The 18,650-nt window shown below is 37.9% G+C and overlaps 1 long non-coding RNA gene across 2 annotated transcripts in view; it reads right to left on the bottom strand.

Moving 5' to 3' along the window:
- Positions 1-10,050: 10,050 nt before the first annotated feature.
- Positions 10,051-18,650, bottom strand: part of LOC117098668 — a 183,483-nt gene continuing 174,883 nt past the window's right edge. For both annotated transcript variants that reach the window (XR_004443528.1, XR_004443527.1), the window contains exons 4-6: positions 12,866-12,948; positions 10,730-10,865; positions 10,051-10,541 (exon numbers count right to left, since the gene is read on the bottom strand). This is a non-coding gene — a long non-coding RNA (uncharacterized LOC117098668). The remainder of the gene's footprint in view (positions 10,542-10,729; positions 10,866-12,865; positions 12,949-18,650) is intronic.

The raw sequence follows: 18,650 nt of genomic DNA, 5'->3' as shown, positions 1-18,650 counted from the left end.
ACTGTAAACTAGTTTAACCATTGTGAAAGAGAGTGTGGCAATTCCTCAAGGATCTAGAACTAGAAATGCCATTTGACCCAGCCATCCCTTTACTTGGTATATACCCAAAGGATTATAAATCATGCTGCTATAAAGACACATGCACACGTATGTTTATTGCGGCACTATTTGTGATAGCAAAGACTTGGAACCAACCCAAATGTCCATCAGTGACAGACTGGATTAAGAAATTGTGGCACATATACACCATGGAATACTATGCAGCCATAAAAAAGGATGAGTTCGTGTCCTTTGTAGGGACATGGATGAAGCTGGAAACCATCATTCTGAGCAAACTGTCTCAAGGACAGAAAACCAAACACAGCATGTTCTCACTCATAGGTGGGAAATGAACAATGAGAACACTTGGACACAGGAAGGGGAACATCACACACTGGGGCCTGCTGTGGGGTAGGGGAAGGGAGGAGGGATAGCATTAGGAGATATACCTCATGTAAATGAGTTAATGGGTGCAGCACACCAACATGGCACATGTATACATATGTAACAAACCTGCATGTTGTGCACATGTACACTAGAACTTAAAGTGTAATAAAAAAATAAATAAATATCACACTGTCAATTACTCCATATCTTCTCAGCATATTCAAATAAAAAACATGCTATATTAAAATACAGTAGACTACTAATTTTCTTTTTCACATTCATTCTCTCTCCTTTCATAAAATTTGAAATAAACTCACAGCAAACCCCAAACAGAAAGTATTGCTATTTGATGAATATTTAGCCACCACCTACTAAGACAATTTGAGTCCTTTGCTATAACACATTCAACCATCTAAAGTATAAAACTACGTTAAAGTACATATAATAAAAATTAGGTAAATAGAAGTATACAGTGTCTTATCTGATTTATGAATACACAATTGATCAGTCTTTCTCAAAAATGCACCACTTCCTCTCAGCTCCCCACCACTGACGAAATCAAAGTCTTCATCATTTCTTGCTTGGAGTCTGACCTTGCTAGCCTTGCTTATGAATGACAGGCTTAACTAGTCTTTTCTCCTCTTCTGTATCTCAGACCTCCAACATTATATCAAAGCAATCTTTCTGAGACAAGGATCAAATTATGTTATTCTTCAATTTAAATCATTTTGGGACTCCTAATGTCTAACAAGATAAAATTTAAACTCATAAGCAAGATATAAAAGATTATGCATTGTTCCAAACATGGGATTATAGATGTGTTTGCATTTCTGTTTCCTCTACCTTGGATGGTCTTTCCTCATTATCTCTGATATCTAGTCAACTTCAAATCATCTTTCAAAGCCAAATTCAAATGTCTTCCTCTGTGAACTTGCCTATTTCCATTTATTCCTCTATGTTACACTTTAAGCATACTTTTATTACAGCCCACTATTCTGTAATCTCAACATTTTATTATTTTATGTCTTCTGGCCTACCACTATGTTAATTAAGCTCCCTTAGTTTCCTTAATGTATTTGAAAATAGAGCAGTTCAGAGAGAAGTGCATTTGATCATCTTCTGTGTGGGATTCTTTACAAGGCCAGACATCTCTGACATAGCATCCCAAAAATCCATTAGATAATTATGGCCATCTTCTTTTAAATTGCAGATTACGTAATCAGTATATTTGAGAAATAATGATGTCTACTTCCAACATGTCCCTGGATGTTATTACAGTTTTTAATGCATCAGTCTAACATTCAGACTTTTTAAGGTTAAGCCTTCTTAAGTCCAGTCCACTCCATAGTCCCTTGTATTAATAAAGGACAAATAAGATATTCTAATAGTACTGGAAATTACTGAACTATACCAAACTATATGTAACTCAAATGCCCCCCTTATTTATAAAAATCTACATTTTATGGTACTGACCATCACTTTCCCATTCTAAAAAAGAAATGGTCCCATGTGTTCTCGAGGGAACCCAAAGAACATCATCCACAACCTCATAAATAAATACTCTCCCTCTACCCTAAACTTATGCCTGTTAAGAGGTTCCTGGCAGCTACTGTTTCCCACCATATCCCAGACACTGTAGTTCTCAAGATATTAAAGCCATCCAACTATTCAGAAGCAAAGTGAAAGAGTGTTTCTCTCTCCTTTGGGTTTCTCTCTGCAGAAGGAGGTTGCAATGCAGTGCTACTACTTGTCTTATAGCTCCTTCAATACTGACTTCTAATCCCACTGTCTTCCCTGGGGTTCACATACAAATCAGTGCTAACTGGGCTAGGGAATTGATCTGAACGGGAGACACCATGTGGCACTTGCCTCTCTCCTCCAACTTCAAAGACTTGCACCTTCCCTCAAACGTACCTCCCAAGAGGCTCTGAGGTCCTCGTACAATTGGTTTTTACTAACTAACCCCACACCTCTGACAGACCTGCCCAGACAATTCTAATTCTCACTTAAACTAAAATTGCAATCCTAGCTAAACATGTAAAGTTCCATTCCCGGCACATATTAGATGTTTAACAACTAAGTGTCAAACAAATACATAAGACTGAAGTCAGATTGATATATAACTTATTAAATCAATCAACAAGCATCGGCTCTCAATTTCTTCCCCGTAACATTGATCCTTGGGGATTTCAGTCTTTTCTGGGTGACCTCCAAAGCCATCCCATCTATCATAGCAAGAAAGTGCTCTTTTATCCGGGACCCAGTGCCCATATCAGTGTGTCAGTATTCTATTTCTACAGTTTCTGTGAAAGGCATTCTCTGCATATATCAATTATACACATCGTGCCTCTGAATTCGTAAGAGTGGATGGGGCCAACTCCAACCTCCAGCCCTCTGGATGTTACATGGTTCAAGCTTTATTAATCAAGTCATAAACACTCAAAGATTGGTATAATCATAATCACCTTTTCAGAGTCCAACCAGTCTCAATACTCTGAAAAATTGCTGGAATTATTGAAAAAGAGACATTTTTTAATGGGAGTTGCTAAGCTGGTAAAATATAAACCTAGAATTGCTGCTGGCTTCTTTTTCCAAGATCGAGAAAAGGCTGCTTGAGCAATAAAAATTGAAAAGCAAAGCTAAGAAAAGGAGAGATACTGATTCCTGCAACCAACATCATTTGAGGCCTTTATCCAGTTGTACTCTCAGCTAGCATTGTCCCCCAAATTTTCAGTTATACCAGTTAATAAATTCACTCTTTTAGATTGAACCAATTTGAGTTCAATTTTTGTCACTTGCAACAAAAACACGCCATGAATACAACAAAAACATTTTGCTTATATTTTCTGAATTATCTGAAAGATATTTTAATTAATATCATCCCCCTGGAGTCAACATCCTTGGCTATGTTCAGTACTACCAATCATATTCATTATTCAGACCACAAATCAAAAATTTCATATTATTATTTTTTGAAACTCTAGCCAGTCTAAAACACAATGTGATCATGATTACTCCTGCTCCATGGGTGCAGATTATATTTTCCAAAACTGGCCACAGTAATATTTCTGATTCCATAAGCACTTCCAGCACTTTGTCAGTCTTCATCAAGAAATTGATTCTATTTCCTCATCCCCAGAACTGAGCTGGTCTTTGTGAATGCCTACATGATTAGAATGCAGCAGAAGTGATAATGCATGACTTCCAAAGCTAGGTCGTAAATAACAATACAGCTTCTCTCTCTCTCTCTCTCTCTCTCTCTCTCTCACACACACACACACACACACACACACACACACTCTTTCTCTCTCTCTCTCTCTCTCTCTCTCTTTCTCTTTGTCCTTTAAATCCAACCACCATTTGGTGAGAAAGCCCAGGCCACAGGAAGAGGCTGTGTAGGGTATAGGGGTGTTCTGACCAACAAGCCCAAAGAGATCCTCTGGCATCAACCATGTGAGTGAATAAGACTTCAGATTATTCCAGCCCCAACTGTTAATTCTCTCAGCTGAGGCTCCAGCCACTATAGAGCACAGACAAGTCATCCCATTATGCTTTGCCTAAATACCTGACTCACAAAAATCATGTAAGGTAACAAATGATTATTGTTGTTTTAAGTCACTACATTTGGGGATAATATATTTTACACAATAGATTATAAATACACCCATCCCCATTATAACTATCTTAATTGCATAATTCTCCTAAGACCTACTACTTACAACCATATTGACACCCAGATGTTAAGGCATTTAATACAGACTTCAGTCTCTCAGCTTTCACCAGTAAACTCCTCTTACTATTTCTTTCCGTGGGCCTCATGCTTCGAAAGAGTTGATCTATTTAACAAGCTACAATATATACACTTCATCTGCTTTTCTTTGTCTCATTAATCAGATATTCCATAATTTTGATCAGGATGAAATAATCCAAATTGACACACTGTAATTCTAGTCAATAAAATTCTAGTCAAAAACAAAGAAGTTGGGAATGTTGGATTGTCTATGCAGCCTTATCAAAAATATTTTTGATTACCTCTGAGAACAAAATATTTTAAATATTTACATAGTCTTAATTTGAAAACTACTGCCATAGATGATAAAACATAAATAAAACTAGACTGAATACTGAAAGTAAATGTGTTACTGACACTAATCAGTTAATGCTTATTGCTGACTCACTAATCCATTTTTAACAATGAGGAATTTAACCACCTAATACACTTTTGGGATCTATCAACAATAATCTTAGAAAAAAATTGTCTTACCGTAGGCAACTTGACTTTAGTGAACTACAGGCAAAGTTGGCAAGAGGAGCAGTCCCATGATTATTGAACAAGAGACATCACAGCTGTGCTTTATTGAGCATCCAATGTGAACCAGTGATAAGAACGTGTGATGTTGATTGGCATACTTTACTTGTATTTTGTCTCTACACCCACAATTTATCCAGTCTTTTTGACCAAACAGCTAGTGAGTTCAAGCAAACAGCTAATAATGTAATTTTAAAAAATCAAATGGTTTAGTTTGCTGGGACTGAGGCTTTGTTTAAATAACTAAACCAGTCAAAAATTATCAATACAGCCTGAGTCTTTCCATTTTATTTTCTACTTGCCTTTTCCAAAATCTCTTTCCCTGAAAGTGTTTTTATATTCAATTCAATTCAACAAATATTTATGTAACAGTGGGAAAAGTGCTAAATATATAGAAAAATATAAATCAGCCATGGCCCTTGCCTCAGGGAGCTTATAGCTTAGAGGGTGATACAAATAAAGAAAGGTTACCCAAAGGCTCAGAGGAAAGCTATTTGGGCAGACTGCACAGATGGCCATAGTAATTCCTCCCAGCCTGTATCTCTCCCTTTTGCAATGTGACTTTGCCAATGATCCCATCAGGAAGTGACATCAATTTCTCAATCTCTTGACTCTGGGTTTGCCCATGTGACTTCCCTTAGCCAATGGAATATATGCTAGCATAATACAAGCAGATAATTGAAATGTGTTTACACTCTGGGGCTTGCCTCTTCCAGATGCGATTGCAACTCTAAGACCACTATGAGAATGAGCTCCAGCTCGCCTGCTGGAGAGGCCACATAATGAAGAATCAAGGAGTTGACAACCTGCCAAACACTAGACATATAAGTGAGGTCATCTTAGACCATCTATCTCCATCCGAACTGTCAGATAACTTGGGTTATATGAGTGACCCCAGGCAAGACAGATGGTCACAGTACCACTCAACTTAGCCCAGCACAAATTGCTGACCCACATGATTATAAGCAGACAAGCAATTGTGGTTTTAAACTATTAAGGTTTGGTGTGGTTTGTTCTGCAGCAACACATAATTAACGCAGTCATCAAATCCAGGCCCAGAGTGAAGAGATGAAAAGGAATTTAAAAGACTTCTTAAAACCTATGCATTCAAGAAAGAGAAAATAAATGACGCGACATAGACACTAAAAGAACTTAAATTCTGAAAGAGAAGACAGACAGCTATCATTACAATAAGAGATTTTGATCACTGCCATAGTCCCAGGTGGACAAAGCAGGGGTTTGTGGTAGCCAGGTTCTAAGACAGTCCCTCCTGATCCTTGCTCCTTTTGGTCCTAGGTGACCAATAGAATATGCTAGAGATGATGGTGCATAACTTCTCAGGCTAGATCAATGTATTGCAGCTTCTACACTGGATTCTTGAATATAAGCCAGCTGTAACACCATGAGGACACTCAAGCAGCCCTTTAGAAAGGCCCAGGTAGAGAGGAACTGAAGCCTCCCACCCACAATCAGCACCACCAGCCAGTTATGTGAGGAAACCACCTTGGAAGTAGATCTCCCAGTCCCAATGGATACTTCAAATGACTCAGTCCAGTCAACATCTGACAGCAATCTCATGAGGGACCCTGAGCCAGAAGAGCTTTAGCCAAGCCACAGCCAAATTCTTGACCCACAGAAACCAGGAAAAACAGTAAATAAATATTGTTGTTATAAGCCACTAAGTTGGGGTGATTTGTTACACAGCCATAGTAACTAATACAAGGAACCTAGACATTATATAAACAAGTCCTGAGAAAAGAGGGTTTCTGTATATATAGCAATTATTCTTTTGTTCCGCATTATACTACTTTAATTCTCAAGAAAATATGATCACGAATCATTCTTTGGAAATTCTCCAGGAGAGCTGGTATTTCTGTTAATTCAACAGATAGAAACCAGTTAAATAAATTATTTATAAGGTAATGTTAATAACCAAGTCTAAAACACAATGTCTTTTTTCAGTTATGAGTAATTCAAAAAGTGTCAAGTAAGAAGCTAGGGGAGACAGCATGAAGTTAGAGAAGTTCTGGGACTTATATCTTCAGCAATGTTGTCATGTCATTAAAAGTTATTTCTGTTCTTTCCTACTGCTTAAAAGCTCTACATTTTAGCAGAAGTGTACACTGGTAGAGTCTCTAAGGAAAAAACAATTCTTTTAATAATGATAATCATAATATGATGTGATGAAATATCTTTCCCTAGAGTTTTTAAAAATCAAATAGGTTAATCCCTGTTTGAGAAAAACAAAGGTTTTTCTGAGTGCAGGAATGAAGTAAGGGGAACTTTCAAGTCCATGTGGGCACAATAATTTTCCAGGGGTTTCCTGGCATATGATTCCTAACCCTCAAATTTATCACATTGGTGAGGCAGTAAAAGACAAAGCATAAACTGTGGAGAACTGTAGAGTTAAATAGAGCCATGGAGTTAAATCCTGTTTCTTGCTCTGCCACTTTGTCTTAGCTCTGCCACTGTACTAGATGGTGGGATCTAAGTTAGTGAGTTAACCAGCCTGCACCTCAGTTTTCTCCACTGTAAACAGACAAGAAACCCTCTTATCAGGAATCATTAGGCAATCAGAAAATGATAAGTATATAACTTAAATATTTTATTTTAAGCTAACATGTATATCCATTCATTGGCCAATAGTTTGATTCAGAACCAAGATCTTTTATTCAAGACTTTGGTATTCTTTTAAGTGGAATCAAAATTTAAATAAAATTGGGAAGCAGTTGTGAATGAAGAATTTGTCTCAGATTTTATTATTTTCCCTCAATCGTTTACAATTGCATCACTCATACTTAACTTGGCTGAATATCTTTGCACCTTCCCTTTATTGTCTTTTCATCTACTTTAGGTTTCATGGAGATAACAGTTCTATTTCCACATTTATATTTCATTGGCTTATGTAATCATTAACATAATTATATAACTACAGTAACATGTTCAATTGGTATAAAGAGGTTTGGAAACTACACAACTCTAAACACAAAACTCAATGATTAGGATCAGAAGTGTGCAAGCATAACAGAAAGTAGCCCACTAGCCATGAATACTGATGATGCAGTGAGTAACAATCTGTACCTTTTACAGAAATAATGGAGAACATCAGTTACTTCTCTAGGGTGTTCGAATGTAGCTCTACTGAGAGAGTGACTACCATATCTAGTGTGGGCTTTAAAGTCAGAAAAAAACCTGAATTTGGGTGTGTCCTCTGCCCCCTGCTAGTAGTGTGACTTTGGGCAGATGCAACATCTCTGAATTTCCGTTTATTACTAATATAGTAGAGATATTAACACCTAGAATAGTGTAAGAACTTGTGCCTGGGTTTCAATCTATGTCTGCCATTTGCCAAGTGTATGATCTTGAAGAAGTAAACAACTTGTTCAGTCTCTCTAAACCTCAGTTTTCTCACTTAGAAAATGACACTAATGATTGTACATACTACTTTCCAGGGTTGTTTTCAGGACTTAATGAGATAACATCTGTAAACCAATAAACCCAGCAATTGGTAATTTGTAAACTCTAAATAAATATTAGTTGCTGTTGTTTGGCTAAAGTTGGAAAAATCAAATTAGGCATGGATATAAAGTACTTCATAAAGTAGCTCATAAAGTTTCTTGTGCATAGTTGACATCCAATAACTAGAGGTTATTATTAATATTATTAAATGTTAATTTGGTAATTCTTAAAAAGTAACTATTACTACCAATCTCTTCAGAGATGATGTATCACAGAAGCTTGGTAACTTATTCAGGACACACATTTAGCCCTATAAATAACCTCTCCCTTACGAATTCCAATTTAACTCTATTTTATATCATATCCCAGCGAGAGAACTCATCTTACCACAAAAAAAAAAAAATAAGTTCTTATGCTTGGCAATTAGGAGAAACACTTTATCTTGAAAGTCAAATATGATAGTACTTAACCGAGAAAGAGTTTTAGGAACGTGAATATGTTTCAATGTAATGAATAGGAAAAATTCAAAACAAATTCCCTCTTTAAATTATTTTTAAAATATATTAGGATCCTGTGTATAAATCCAGTGCATTTTACAGACGTGTTATGCCATCATCATCTGAAAAAGAGAGGTAATAATGCCTACCTATGCCAGATTATCTGCAAGGAGTAACTACTATTTCTAATGTTCTTTCTAAAATACACAGTCCTATAAAATGGCTAATAAACATTTTCTTAAATTATTTTTGAAAACAGCAACATTAAACAGACCCATCCTCGTGCTTAACATACTTGCAGTAACTCCACAAATGCTCATATATCTGGATTTACGCAGCACCATACTAGACAAGGAAAAGAAATGGAGGATCTCATCTAAAAGCTTCCTTGGAGGTTACTAGATTCTTTTTAGGGTTCTAGTGTATTTTAGACAATGGCATCCTTTGGGCCTCAACTTTCAACAATAGCCCCTAGAAAAGAAAAGGAATCTAAATTGCCTGTGTAATTTTCGGGTCAAAGCTTAGAATACTCATCCACACACAAACTATTCACCTTGCTGCTCTTTGCTGAGTACAAGAGTGATCCATCTGTCCTCTTTGTTTTCTTATCGTTTCTCATAAATTGCTTACGTTCAAATTAGCCAATAGACACTGTACCTAAAACCATTAGGCTCTGAAAGCAAAATATGTAATTAAGGTCTACCTTTTCCACCTCCATTTCCACTGTGAAAGCACTCTAGAGCATTTGGTGAAATTGTTGCTTTTAAGTTTGCTTTGTGAAGAAGGATTTGGTGACTCCTGACCCTCGAGCGTTGTTCTTTGACCCATCACTTTTCTCCACCATCTGGCATGTTTACTTGAAGTAAACGCCTTGGGTCAGAGGGCAGAGCAGACATGTGGAGGGACAGCTTTGTCATAAAAGCAATAAAGAATGAGTGGGCGCTTCAGAATATAGCACTGTGCATTTTGTTCAGCTGCTGAGCACAATGAGGTAGAGTTAGTCATATGGCTAAAAACAAAATAAATAAAAAGTCAGTTACCCCACAACCCAGCAGACGGCTAAAATGCAAGACACTCAAGTTCAAAATCTGAGTGCTGCTTCCCTTTCTATTCCTGGGAGTTACTTTTTCTGCTTTACTGGGCACATTACTAAACAATATGTTACACCAGACACAAGGGGAAAAGTGGTTTACAGGCTAAATTAACCAGATTGATTATTCAGGAAGAGCGTTGATAGACCAATAACCCCCAAGCAACAAAATTAGAGATAGATAGAATAGAGTTAGGAACTAAAGATCAGGTAATCAATATTTTTTCATATCCAGGGCCCATATTGTAATGAGATAATAATGATGATTTTATTTTTTAATAAATGAAACTTTTTTGAAACTAACAACTTAAAAGCGAACCTTGGCATCAATGTGTGCACCCATATGAGACCTCCAGACAGGAAGCTATGTGCAATAATCCTCCTCCCCTTATTTTGGCATTTGTCCTAAAAACTAGGACACATTGAATGAAGCTGTACAATCTCTAACACATGAGCCCCTTACCAAAAACCTCGAGTTTCATTTATAAATAACTACTTCTGGTTCTTTTTATGGAACTTCCTTGGAATCTAAAGATCGTTCAAGTCTATTTCTTCTCTCCAGTTCATAAAAATTATAAATGATCTTTCATTGATTCAAACTGCTTTCCTGTTGCCACAAGAAATATTTTTCTCCATAACTCTGGCATGCACATAGAAAACAGGGAAGATGGAAACCTCTGATCCTGCTGCAGTCTTGGTGCTATGCTCACTCCAACTTTCTGTTGCTTACCTCTGAACATGTGCGGAGAGAAACAACGCCCTGAAATAGAAACGCAAATGTGATTTGTGTTTATACTCATTCTTAATGTAAAGAGGGAAAATTGCTATGAGTCGTGAGATGAAAATGACTAAAGGGAAGAGTTAGTCAGCAAGAGAAAATAAAAAAGAGAGTTTTTCTCCTCAGAAAAAAAAAAAGTAATAAAACAAAGGGAAAAGATTAAAGGATACCTCCTTCTTCCAGTCTGATTGTCAGGGGATAGTTCTTCACATTGCAAACACGCTTTGATCCTGGATGCTCTGCATTTTTAGTCTTTGCCATGCTGGTAAAAGGGATGTCCCTCGTGTAAGATTTTCTCATACGGAGCTTTTTTAAAAAAATTCTTATCTACCAAGATTTCTATCCCTTGCAACATTTCTCTTGAAAACTTCATGGCACAGAGCATAGTCATTCTCTTTCCAATTCTAGGCTTTCTGTAAAGAGCAGCTATTTGCCCAAGTTTGTCCTTGCCAGTTTCAGAATTGATCATACCATAGATAATTTATAGATGGACATGGAGATCATACTAACGTGTCCACTTACAAGCAGAGAAAGGATTCCTAGGCTTCTTTTGAGGAAAAAGCCTCCTAGCGAATTTTCTCCATCCATATTTAATAAACTAGTTCATGCAAGAAAGAGCAAAAAGAGCAGGGCCTTTGGAAATAGAAAAACTAGAACATGAGTCTTACTAGTGCCTGCATTTACTAGTACCCGACCCTGAGCAAAGCATTCAACCACTTTGAACCCCAGTTTTCTTTTTGTAAAAGCAATGATAATAATATTCATCTTTTAGTATTATTGTGAAGATGATTGAGGTAATGTGGGTCAAAACATTAAGTACGGTGCACTCAACAAATGTTGCTTTCATTGTATATTAGTTTTATGTAAGAATCTGAACCTGTTCCAAATGATGACTAAACTCAAGGCGTCCCTTGAGAAAATGGCCTTTTCCACAAGAAAGACAACCACAAGCACAAGACAATTCATTCTGCAAACTGGTGTTTTACTCTGATGCCCTTTTAAGCCACTTCTCTTTACTCTCAGAGCAGATGCATTACCAAACTTTCCCCTAAACCGTGTGTAATCCTTTCTACATACTATGCTTCCTCAGACAATACTACATTGCTTTCGAGTTTGAAGGTAAAAAAAAAAGGACAGAGATACGTTGCTTTCAAGGTTGAGGGTGAAAGGAGGACAGGGATAGAAGAGACTAATGGGGTCTGAGAATGCTGATAGTGGTGCAGGGAGACATGACCTCAAACATCTAATCGGAGGAAGTGGAAAAACAAAACACAGCAATAGCATTCTGAAGCATGAGAACCTGATCACAAGTTATGTGATTCTATGTTTGAAAAAAAAGTATTTAAAAAATCTCAACTTAGTTCAAAAAGAAAAAGTGATAGATAGAAAAACACTCTTCTCAAAAAACAAAAACAAAAACAAAACCACAAAAAGAAAACAGCACCCTCATGTCAGCTTCCAAAACATTATTTCTGCAACCTGTGTAAGGTTCTGTAGCACATGGTTCGAGGCATCATTCTGCTGTCATTTAGTGACCTCCTTGAAACTGGCCCACTCTTACAGAAGGATCTGAGTCCATGCTGGCTACTCTAGGTCCTGTCATAATTATCAGAGTCATGTCTTGAGAGAGCATGAACTTCAAACGTGGTTTGAAATGTGGTGCCTGCCTTTCTTCTTGCCAGCTGTGTGATCCTGTGCAAGTTGCTGAAACTCTCTAAGTCTCAGTGTTCACATCACAAAATAGGGAAAATAATGCCTATCTGACAGGGTCCTGTGAGGATGAGATGAAGTAACATAAGCAAAGTTCAGGCTTGGGTCCATGGGGGTTGAGTCAGGGGACTATTGGAATGACCAGCACTCAGTGTACCTAAAGTCACCTCTCTTCTTTAACCTCAGCCCACTGACCTTAAACCAAATTTCTGCACCATGGCTTCCTTCTATTTTGTTTTCCAAAACAGCTTCTCAGTATTTTTTGCACATATGAACCCACTTAAACCTAACAAAAACCCATGAGGAAGGAAAAAGTATGTCTTGTGTTATAACTAAAGGTACTGAGACATGAAGTAGTGAAGTCACTTGCCCAAGGTTTCACACAAAGACAGTGAAGGTTAGAAAAGTATCTGGGTCTGTCTGCTAAGAGTCATAGAAAATCAATTTAAAAACACTTCTTTCTATGCCCAAGTATGTAACAAACTGAGAAATATATATCAGAGTCAGACATATGGATTATTGGTAAAGGGCTAAACACAAAGAGATAACTTAAGTACAAAGAAATAGAGTGACAAGCCTCCCTGAATTGAACTTACCCTCCTCTCCAAAACACTATTGGTCAGACACGCACAGCCTGCACTGCCAAGGTGCACTGCACCTCCTCTTCACACAGGCAGACCTCAAATAGAGAGAAGAGCAGAAAGGGTTAAGGCAATGGCATCCAGTTTAAACCTCCTTACTCACAAATGGGATGTCAGTCTTCTTGGCATGAAGAGAAGAGAATGAAGGCACAGAAAGTGACTGGATATGAAAGTCCCTCCACATGAAAAGACACATGAGGAGTGGGGAATAAGCATCACCCACAACATACCTCATTCCAAAATCTGGGCTGCTACCACCATACTAAAGAGAAGCAGAATATCCCAGTGTACACTACGGAATCAAATACCCCTAATTTTTAATTTAATCACAGCTGTACCATGTATTAACCACCGGCCCTTGGGCATATTCCTTAATATCAAATGTTCTGATTTTCACGTTTGTTAATAAGGGTGCCAAATACATGAAGTTGTTGTGAGTTTCATATCGATTAATATATATGAAGCCTTAATATAGTAACAGTTACATAGTAATTATTCAAAAAATGTTAGTGATTATTAATAATAATACTAAAGAAGAATATTCAGAGTGATTGTGAGGTCAGAAACTGTGATTATAAACCATGCTTTGGATAAATCTATTACTCAATTTAACTTTTATGAGAGCAGAAAAGCTTTTAATAAATTAATCTTATTACCGATGCTTTCTCAATGTGGTGACATAAGATCTATACTAGTCTTATGTCTCTGGGTTTTAAATTATAAATTATTTTTCTATTCTTCCTTATGTTTTATGTATTTCCAAATTTCCTACAATGAATGGATACTATTTTTAAATCAAAAAATTTTGATTTAATTTTTTGAAAATTAAATTTCAAAATATGAGAACAAATATGAGATAGAAAACAAAACATGAGATAGCCAGCAGTCAATAAATATCTACATTAGTCAATGGGTTGAATGATATTCAATTCAATAAGACTCTCTTCCTGGTACCTGTTAGAAATGGTTCTGGGAAAGGCATCTTTACAATAACATAAAGAGGCTGTCGACATTTTATTCATAATTATGTTAACTGCCCCTTTTATTTTTGAGGCTTTCTTACTCCTGAACACAGGCACACTCTACATTTTTAATTTTTTATGAATGGATGTTTATTTCAAAATGAGAATTTTTATAAATAATAAAATGCATTAACATTGACTAACCATTACAGTATTTGAGGGGCTTATAATATCTTTCACTGATACTATCTCTAATTTTCACAACAGACCTGAAGAGTAGATTAATAATGTAGGCATTACTATTCCCATTTCAGAGAGGAGGAAACTAAGACCCAGAGAGGTTATGACTCTCTCAGGAGTTTTGTAATGTCAAGCATCCCAGGTGCATTTTAAAGTATATTTCAACTTACACAAACATTAAGGTACCCATTGATTTCTTAAAGCAAGGTACACCTATAAAACCATACATGCTGTTTTGTAGACCACAAGGTTTTTTAACAGCATCCCATATTTCTGTTTTGAGTCTCTTGCCGCTTGGGTAAACATTGTACTTTTCATTGGATATACTGTAAGTCATTAAAGTCAGTAAATAGCAGAAATGAATAAAACAGCAACTTAGATATTTTTAACACCTCTGAGTTAAAACCACTTTGCAGTGGGGAAGAAGAACAGATGCCCGCTTCTAAATGTGAGAGCCACCAACTGGGAATTTGCTAGTTGTAACTGCTGCCATCTGTTTCCCACTGTTCTTTTTACCTGCCTCTCTTAGATTTAGTATTTGAATTCTGGGCCATGAATTCTTAGTATAGGCAGGGGAAGTGTGGGAGGGACTCCAATTTGAAATTTTCCCAGGTGCTCTCTCCTGCATTAAATCAAAGGTAACTTCTCGAGGAAAAAATATTATGAGGGTGATTATTTAACAACTGCATTTTATTCTTCTATGCATTCTTTGTACTCCTATTTTCATGTGCATTTTTTCCTATTTAATCAACTTCCTGCTTTTCCTAAGGGCTTTACGGAAACACCTCTCTGATGCCAATTAGGGCACTGCTGTGTGAATTAGTTTCTTCCCTGACTGCATAAATAATTTTAGTCAAGCCATATATACATTCAGAACTCACTAAATCAGCACTTAACTAGTATTGGGCACTAGTTTAGTGGCTTTTTCTCCTAGAATAATCATGTTGAGTGAGATACTATATGTGCCAGAAAGACGCAGATAAAATAGACAGGTTAGTAGGACAATAAAGGATAATTAGAGATTGTTCCAGTTCACCCTTCTGCCTTCAAGTAGAACTGCTCTCAAACCATACTAGAAAGAGAAAATCTGCCCTTTTCTTTTAGGAACATCTGTAGCGGAGGCTTCTCAACATTTGATTATAATTCTGAGTGACATATGTGCATGTGCAAATAACTTCTGGCTAAAGGCCAACAAAGAACAAGAATAATCACCCAACCTGTAAATGAGCTTTCTCTTTAAATCTACATGTGAAAGGTGGACTACTCCTTCTAAGAGAAGAAAAACAAGTTCAGAGAAGTTACATATTTTGGTCAGAATAACACAGCTAGTTTGCAACATAACAAGATTTAGTGCCAAATCTGCCTAATTATGTCTTTTGCCCAAATTAAGAGAGGAGTGCTTCAGAAGACAGGGTCCTGACTTCTATTAGTAATTTCTTCTGCTGCTTTCTTTTCAGATTCTGAGTCATTTGGAATGGTATAAGAAATAGAAAAGGTTATAGTCAACTGTTCAAAGAGCATGTTTGAATAAGACAAACACCGCGCTGTGTCTAATCCAGCTGCTTCCGCAGCTCATTTCGATTTTCTGTACATCACTTTCCTTTTTCTGTGCACAAATCTTCCACTAAAAAAAGGAAGAAGAAAGAAATAGAGAAGTGGCCAAGCCCAGTGGCTTGTTCCTGTAATCCTGGCTACTCGGGAGGCTGAGCACAGTGGCTTGTTCCTGTGATCCTGGCTACTTGGGAGGCTGAGGCGGGAACATTGTCCTGTCACCGAGGCTGTAGTGCAGTGGTGCAATTATAACTCACTAGAGTGTTAAACTCCTGGACTTAAACTTAACACTATAGTAAGCTATGATTGCACTACTGCACTGCATGCAGCCTGGGTGACAGGTCAAGATCCCATCTCCCAAGAAAAAGAAAGAAGGTAGATAGATCTCTCAAGTTGTATACTCAACTGAAATGCCAAGTCAAAAGTCAAACCTAATCAGGTCTCTCCAAACCAAACCAGGACACTTTATCCCCATAGTGTTATTATATTGCAGACAGAGAACCCTTCTTAGGAAAAGTGACTCTTCTTAAAGAGCAAAATACAATCAGTAACATGACTTTGATGTATTTGAAAGTCATCTTCAAAACGCCTGTAGAAAAATGAGGGATTTCAACAATGATACAAGTCAGAGGAGATCATGACCCCGTTGAGATAGTTTGATAGACCACCTGATTCCCAACCAGGGCAGCAGTATATGTCTGCATTTAAAGATTCTTTGTTTAAGGTACAGATATCACTAGGAGACTTAGGTGAGTGGTCCAGAGTAATTCTTTTCACCAAATATGCATTGTTCAACATTGGTGCTAATGTGTGGAGCCAACCTCCAGGATTGAATTGTCCAATCAGGTCTACACAAATCAGAGATCTCCTTTGGAATTAAGTTTTACTAAGGATTGTGAGGATGCAGGTGATCAAGGAGAGACAGAATAGAGAGAGATGTGGACCCTCCAGAGTGGTTCCTCCAACCCTTCCTCCCTCCCTGGACATGCGCTTCTGCCCAGGACAATAGTTGAGTTCTCCAAGTGAAGCTTTACAATTATGATTACCCCACACAGCAGGTAGATTTAAGTTCTGAAGCATCTCTATTTTATACCTTAGATCAGGGGCTGGTAAACTATGACCCACAAGCCAACCACCATTTTTTTTTTTTTTTTTTTTTTTTTTTGAGATGGAGTCTGGCTCTGTCGCCCAGGCTGGAGTGCAGTGGCCGGATCTCAGCTCACTGCAAGCTCCGCCTCCCGGGTTTATGCCATTCTCCCGCCTCAGCCTCCCGAGTAGCTGGGACTACAGGCGCCCGCCATCTCGCCCGGCTAGTTTTTTGTATTTTTAGTAGAGACGGGGTTTCACCGTGTTAGCCAGGAGGGTCTCGATCTCCCGACCTCGTGATCCGCCCGTCTCGGCCTCCCAAAGTGCTGGGATTACAGGCTTGAGCCACCGCGCCCGACCACCAACCACCATTTTTTTTTTTTTTTTTTTTTTTTTTTGAGATGGAGTCTGGCTCTGTCGCCCAGGCTGGAGTGCAGTGGCCGGATCTCAGCTCACTGCAAGCTCCGCCTCCCGGGTTTATGCCATTCTCCCGCCTCAGCCTCCCGAGTAGCTGGGACTACAGGCGCCCGCCATCTCGCCCGGCTAGTTTTTTGTATTTTTAGTAGAGACGGGGTTTCACCGTGTTAGCCAGGAGGGTCTCGATCTCCCGACCTCGTGATCCGCCCGTCTCGGCCTCCCAAAGTGCTGGGATTACAGGCTTGAGCCACCGCGCCCGACCACCAACCACCATTTTTGTTTCACTGGAACACTGCCAGGTTTACTTGTTATGTTTTGTCTATGACTGTTTTTTCACTCCAATCCAAGTTGAGTAGTTGCAATCGAGGCCATGTGGCTCACATGCCTAAAATATTTATTCTCTGACCTTTTAAGAAAAAAATCAATCAATCCCTGCCCTTGAATGTTATGTAGCCCCGATGACATTCTCAAAGGAGTTAAGTTTAATTTTGGGGGTCCTATTTACTATAGGTCTTGGCCAGGGACATCCTACTAAGGACCATGTGCAAATAAGATCTCTTTCTCCCAGAAAATATCATTATCTTGGAAATGAGACCAAGTCACCTGCCTTTTCTTTTTTCCAGGGGAATCACTTACCCCTGCCCTCAGGAAAGGGAGTAAGAAATTAGATCTCAGGCCAGATGCTGTAATTCCTTCCTCCCCAGTGCTGAAATGCCAGTAAAACCTAGTTACTCTCAAGAAAGGGAGGAAGAGAAATCGTCAAATTATACATGATGATAACATAGAGTAAATGTTGTATCACAGACAGGTACTGAATGCTTCAGAATAAAGAAGGAATCAATAACCCAAAATTAGGAGAGGGAAAACAATAGAGAAGAGAAAGTATGGGTTAGGAAAGTAAAAGTGAGCTTAAAGAATAAGTAGGATTTGACAGCAGGAACTAAGAAAGGAACATTGAAGGGAAAAGCAAATTGAAAAAAACATATATGCATTTAATGGGTAGGGAAGATTGAGCCTGAAAAGTCATTTGCAGAACACAGGGTTCCTGAGCTCTGAAGGATGGGAAGCAGGACCAAGAAGGCAAAAACAAAAAGCACCTGAGGTCGTGAGTTTTGAGTTCAAGTTGAGAAGAAAATTTTCTGGTGGCAAACTTAGTTTGAGAAGTTTTTGCTTTTTTAAAAAACTTTTCATATCTTACATTCGCTTACTCTTGGTCACACTGCATGACTCCAGTGAAAACTGACATAATACTTAAAGGTTAAGCGCCACAAACAAATTTGCCTCATGATGAGAGAAATGTCAGGAAAAGAAATTAATTAAAAGAGAAAACGATGTCCCTCAGTAACCGAAGTCTTCATCTGCAGTTAAATCAAGATCGTACCATTTTAAAATGTCAAATTTATCACTTTCGACTCACTGCATTGTTTAGGCATTATAACCTTGATATAAATTAACAACAAATTTTCTATAACAAGTGATCTTTA

The sequence above is a fragment of the Trachypithecus francoisi genome, unplaced genomic scaffold (genome assembly GCF_009764315.1).
Source record: "Trachypithecus francoisi isolate TF-2019V2 unplaced genomic scaffold, Tfra_2.0 Lachesis_group16, whole genome shotgun sequence".
NCBI classification, from domain to species: domain Eukaryota; kingdom Metazoa; phylum Chordata; class Mammalia; order Primates; family Cercopithecidae; genus Trachypithecus; species Trachypithecus francoisi.
Note: the sequence above shows the minus strand (reverse complement) of the source record. Positions and strands in the feature narration are given on the sequence as shown.